This window comes from Hippocampus comes, unplaced genomic scaffold (assembly GCF_001891065.2).
Source record: "Hippocampus comes isolate QL1 unplaced genomic scaffold, H_comes_QL1_v1.1 scaffold257, whole genome shotgun sequence".
In the NCBI taxonomy this organism is placed as follows: Eukaryota; Metazoa; Chordata; class Actinopteri; order Syngnathiformes; family Syngnathidae; genus Hippocampus; species Hippocampus comes.
Window position 1 is genome coordinate 152,685 of NW_017804972.1, and position 6,516 is coordinate 159,200.

At 40.0% G+C, this 6,516-nt stretch overlaps 1 protein-coding gene across 2 annotated transcripts in view; it reads left to right on the top strand.

Moving 5' to 3' along the window:
* LOC109529110 (syntaxin-binding protein 4) overlaps window positions 1–6,516 on the top strand; it is a 55,522-nt gene that overhangs the window by 6,865 nt on the left and 42,141 nt on the right. The window lies entirely within an intron of this gene.

Consider the following 6,516-nt stretch of genomic DNA (forward strand, 5'->3'; position numbering starts at 1 on the left):
GAGCCATAAGCAATTTACTCTGAGCAGCTAATCGGATGCTACGGATCTAGCTTCAGTATCTACACACATAGACAGTGAGGTCCCTCTTGGCCAATCGGAGGCCAAGATGATGCTCGGCAAGCCAATGGCAGAGCAGCTATGAGTATGTTGGGCCCAGGAAACTCGCAGCTGTGACCGAAATAAACATCGTTCACTATGTAAACCAGTGTGGTGGTTGCTGTTGCCTTTTTTCGAACGAAGCAGTAGAGGTCGCTGTTGGATAAGACTTCGTTGTAGTGAATGTCTTCGCGAGGCTGGAGCAGACAAAATGATTTCGTATAACGCAACAGGGGGTTTTTCGTCGTATGGGGGGCAGGAGAATGGGAATTGTGTTAATGCATGAAGATTTTTTCACATAAGGGGGTATTTTCGCCCATGCAGGTTTCGTTCTAGAGGAGTTTCACTGTATTACAAATCAATGAGGCCAATTAATATAATAACAACCCCCGCATTGGGTAGCTCAACTTATGACAGCATTGGTTCGCTTGGACAAAGTTCTAAAGAACTCAAAGAACCACTTTGCCGCGATGGCCGAAGCGATTCCCTGTCAAAACCAAATGATGAGCAGATCTGTATGTTAGCACAATTTAGTGTTAGCAAACACTGTTATCAGCATTGACTTCTGATAATAATGTTCTATTTCACAACTTTTTGAAATGCTGCCACCACAAGTAATAATGCAATGGAATCTCAACAGTACTGTATGGGCGCTCACTTTAGCCCTTTCAGGGACAGCGGTTACTACAGTGGACAGCTTATCATGATATCAGGTTACAGAGTGCATGAAAGGGTTAAGTGTGTTTGCGTGAGGCCGTATGGTTAAATTACCTTGTGGTGGTTTCATGCGTGATAAGAAATGCAACATTCTTCATGCATTGCTCTGTGAAGTTATTGACGGTGTTTATGTTGGAAGTTGAGAAAAATGTTTTCATTGTCTTGGGTGCACGCTTGTTTCCCCATTGTGGGGTTTGATCCCGCTGATAGAAGCAGGGAGCTGACGGCAACACATAAAATCGAGCGAGACCGAAGAGGCTCAATGTCAGCTGGAAGATCAGTGACACTGGTTATCAATATAACGAAAGACATGGTTGCCGTTGCTGATTAAAAAAGATCCACTCCTAAACCAAGCCAATTTTACAGGACGGTAACAGTAGAGTAAGTGCAGAATAAACTGGAAAAAATTGATTTGTGGAGAAAAAAATGTGAGCGTCTGCATCACTTTGTCCATGTAATACAATGGCTGATAAGATAGTTGTACGGTAATATAGCTACAGCTGTAATAATGCTATTAGGTCCATTTAAATTTGCATTCAAGTTTTTCTGGATTATAGTTTGGGATATATTTATGGTTTAAACTTATTAACAAAGGCAATTGTAAACATTTTTAGGTGTCAATAACAACAAATTTCCTTTATTTGCATCAAACCATTGTCAAACCTAATTCTTGATTCTTCTTTGCTCCAGTCTGGGCTCAGGTATGTGTCAGAAGCCATGTTATGTATTTAATCATCTTTATAAACTTTTAGCACTTTTGTACAAGGGTGTCGGGTGTCCCAGGGTTCAGAGACTGCGGGTGGGTCTGAGGGATTTATTTGTCTTTCATCATCTGTTTTGTGACTTATCAGCCCACCTTTGCGGAGTTTTGCAGGACGAGAAATGATTTCATCTTTGTCCTTAAAAAAACAAATAACCAAACAAACAACCAAACATAAGGTGGTTTAATTTCAGGTTAAGGTGCCGACGGCCCAAATGCCAGTATCCAATAAAACGGATCAGGATCTCTATGACATGGTTCTCAATTGTGTTCTGTTAATTGGATGTCTGTAATAACCAACTGGAAACCAATTGGAAATTGGGCTGCCCAGTGATTCACACAGCTGTCTCACCAAAAGATGGGTCAGGATTGAGCAAGTTGTGGTATTTTCAAACCTACACGACTGTGTATGTGTAAATGTGACCTCAGAACACATTGCTATCATCCAGCAGTCTTTTAAACAAATGCTTCTAACAAAATAACTTTACTGGAACAAGTCATGAAAAATCAGTTCCAGTCACCTTCTGCGACCGGATTGTATGTACGCAAGCTGACCGTTGAGCACGTCTAATAATGCAAGTACTACTTTTGAAAGGGATTTTCTCTGTAGAGGAGGTATCCCTGCTCAGTATCAGTGTACGGTATTTGCCTGTGAGCCAAAGTAGGTCATGTAGTAAATCCTAACCCACTTAGCAGGGTTAAGAATGCAGAAAGCTGAGCGCTGTTGTTTGTATCTGTCTGTCACTTCCCTTGCACCATACGTGTACAGCTTCAGCCCACCCACAATTGAGTATTCTACTCTAGTTGTGTGCAATTCACAATATTTTGTTGAAATTTTTATTGAAAGCATTTTTTTCTCAAGCACCAGCTGTTAAGCAAAGCTGTTAAGAAAAGCTGTCTGCCTCCCTTTAATTATTTACATTAATATTTATAATGCATTTGTATTGTTTCTTTTTAATACGTTCCCATTTTGCTGTCCTTCCTAATTTTTTATGATTACATTAGGTGCAACTTAACTCTAATTAAAGTATTCACAATTTGTTTACCAATGTACTGGTATGTTTGCATGTGAGGTTGGAATGACATATAAACACATACTGTTAGGCTTAGCTTGAGATGAGCACTGGACACAAAGGTAGACACGATGAACTCAGAACTGGTTTATTGTCAGGAAGATGGACAAGTCTAGTAGGCAAGAACCAAATGCAATCAGAGAAACTAAATTGAGGTGCACAGCAAGGCTTGAAAGCTAGGCAGCAGCGAGCACAGCAGGGAAGATAGCTGACAAATTGGCCTTCATGCTGCAAGGGGTCAGTGTGGCTGACGAGGTGAAGACTGGCAGGTGTGTAGGCGGGACAGGTGCCATGATTGGGGAGACGCCCAGCCTGCACTGAATTAAGGGAAAGGCAACCAAAACAGAACAGAGAGGGGGGGAGGTGTCACACAGTGAACCACCGAGGACAGACACATTGGATTCAAACACATACAAATATATCTTTTTACTCATTCTCCAGCCTTTATATATGATTGCTGGTCAGTAAATAAATGTAATTAAAGATGATTCCAACTGATCAGACTCAATTACAGCATGTTTGGCCTGAAAATGGATCAGCCAGTTATAAAAATACCGTTCAGTAGACAACGTACAACTAAACAGGCATATCTGCAAACTTGAAACTTAAGGCGACTGGACTATTCTTGTTGAAGACTTTTAATCAATAATAAAAATCACATCATCAGTTCAGGGGAGGGCGGGTGGGCGCATTAGAGTAGGCGGAACTTCCACTTTCCGCCTTCTGCCGCGGACGTTTGGTTGAGCGGGCAACTCGTTCGATGTTTGTTTGGCCTGTTTACAGCCGACTGTGACTGTTGTCTCGATCAAAGAGACTCATACAGATCAATATCATACGTAATGTATGTTTTTTTTGAACATGTGAGAAAGCCAAAGGAGCAACCTGAAAAAAACACATGCAGCACTGTGGAGTTGGACTCTACACAGGAAGGAGGAGCTGAGATTTGAATGCTGAACCTCAAAACTGTGACGCAGAAGTGCTAACTACTCGTCCATGTGCCACCCTGTGAGCTCATGCACACGTACAGTGGATCTAAAAAGTCTACACACCCCTGTTCAAATGTCTTTTTTTTTGCGGGGGTGATATACTGTAAAGGTACAGGTTGAAGGCTACATTCAGGTGGAAAAAGGTTTTGAAATGATTTGTCTTGGTCTCATTTGCATTTGAACTGTGGTGTGTACACTTTTGAAATCCCCTGCAGCGTTGTCCAAACTCATAAAGCCTTACAAGCTCCTAAAGGTATACAGAATGTACAGCGTGTCTATCTCCACGTCTGTTATGAACATTGACGTTTGCAGGAGTTGTTAATTTATGTCATAATATAAATTTTCTTGCTGTGAGGTTGTCCTGTCCACTGAGTAGCTTTGATGTCAATCCCCATCACTAATATGCATTTTTTATGATGATTTTAAGAAAATAGAACTTTTATTCCTTGGGAAGCAATAATGTCTTTGAAACATCAAAAGAAGATTTGAAAAACAAAATATGATTCATATGGTTTATATTTGCTCCAGCTACTTACGCATTAAGTGGGTGATGTTATTCTTCCTATCTGATTATTAGTTGGGTTGAGAATGCTTTGAGGCTGAACGCAATAACAGGGAAGAGTTTTCCTCCGAAGGATAAGCAAGGTTGGAGCACTGCGATAAGGAATATTGTTACCCCATTTTTGGCGATAATTAACACGCACCCCTTTCCTTCAGACCCAATTAATGTTTCAATTTGGTCTGTGGTTACAGACTAATGGTGGCCTTAAGCTGAACAAACCTTGATGTAAAGCTTTAATAAGGCAGTTTCAAGGATAGGGAAGGCTTTGGTGTATTTGTATGTGTGTTGGCGGAGTCTTGTTAATGGAATTAACAACGACAGCTTGAGGCACGTTGGACGTCTTGACATCGGTAGGATAAGACTGCCGCACATATGGAATTCCGAATTTCAGCATAGATTTTGAACTTGGCAACACAGACGATCATTATGATTAAGAAAGATAGAATAGTGTAGTGGATAAATGACATTTCAACCATTTCATGAAAATAACATTCATTTAAAATGAATGCCCTTGCTCTATCTATTTGAGTGGGTCTTGCAGGTCCTCCAGATTGAGGTCATGTAGAGGTCAAAAGATTGCATACTGACTGTGATGAATTTCAGTGCCACCACTCGTTTGCTATCACCCACACGTGCCCTACAAGTCCGAAATTTTTTTGGGGGGAGCTTCTAACCTCATGCAAATCTTAGATTACATTGTTGATGCTAACATTTATTTAGTCACTCCCCTAAGCCTGTTCAGACACAGGGTCTAAAATCTGTGTCAATGTCAAGTGTATCTCAGCTTTCTTGCTGATGCCACCTGACACCCACAATTCTATATCGGGTGACTTGGTTCAGGTGGTTCGTGTGAGTATTTAACCAACTTATATGAGACTATATTCTGTGCATTATATGGTAAATGAGGTTGGTGGTGAATGTTTTTTTTCTTTAACCCTTTCAGGGACAGCGGTTACTACAGTGGAGAGCTTAGCATGTTATCAGGTAACCCTTTCATGACCCCTGTAACCTGATTCACGTTACAGGGGTCATGAAAGGGTTAAGGCACTCAAATACTTTACTTTTTGGCGTCTAGCAGTAAAAACATGCTATTTACTGTTAGATCATTGATATGGATTTTCGTCATTGCATTTGCAATTTATTCAAATTGCAACCATTTTAACTGTATATTAAATCTTATTTGAAAGTAAATCTGTAAATTTAATAATTAAAAAAAAAAAAAGTAAATCTAAATTTTTTTTTTTCTCTTCTTTCTACCCACAATCTTGCTGCTGAAGGCTGTAAATTTCCCCAGTGTGGGACAAATAAAGGATATCTTATCTTATCTTATCTTATCTTATCAAAGGATGACTTTTGTCTCATAAACACAAAATCAGAGATTGACCTGAGAGTCGATGGCTTTGACCCTCCCATTTCGTTCCTGTCAGCATTATGTCACTATGGTGGTCAACAAATGACCTTCCTTTTACTCCCAGGAGACAATATTCAAAACTCCATCTGGTGTTGTGTTATAATTATTCATAAGGCAATTAGCATTAACTATATTTTGGTCGGGAGGCATAGAGTGGATAATACAGTGGTACGGTTGGGCAGTACAGTGTCAAATTTTTACGTCATATATATTTGTCACAAAATAGGACAAGACAATGCTGTGTGAGTTATAAGAGTTGCTTAAAAAATATAGAATTTATTTTTTTTTTATTTTCTGGAAAGAGGCAAAGCAAGCCATGCTAAAGTGTATGTGTAGAGGGTGTTGTACCGTACGTAACCTTTCCAAGCTGTTGCTCAAAAGAGGTAATTAGGAGCCGAAGGGGGTTACAGTGAAACTCCTCTACAACGAAATCATGTTTGCAGCAAGAAATTTTTCACAACAGGGGGTTTTTCACTGTAGCAAATTTGATATCAGATGTAAGCACACACACACCCACACACACAAACGTATGTGTACATGCACACACAAACGTATGTGTACTCTATTTTTATTCCAATAGTGCATAAGTATGAGCACACACTGATCTGACACTTGATATTGTCAGTGTAGAAAGAAAAAAAAGGGAAAGAAATTGCGAAATTTACGATCAGCATTCACTTTCACTTACCTCAATTTCTTGGATAATGTCTTTTGCTTGCTCCGTCTTTCATTTTGACCACTTTTACCCTGTCTTCCAGCATCAGAGCTCTTCTTGTCTAAGCTGCTTGACATCCAAATGTCCGTTTTGTAGCCATTTTAGCAATGCAACGTCCATCCTTGTCTGAATCTAACAATAACAAATACTTCCTGGCATGCAATGAACTTTTAAGCCAGCCACGGGACGCTTCGTA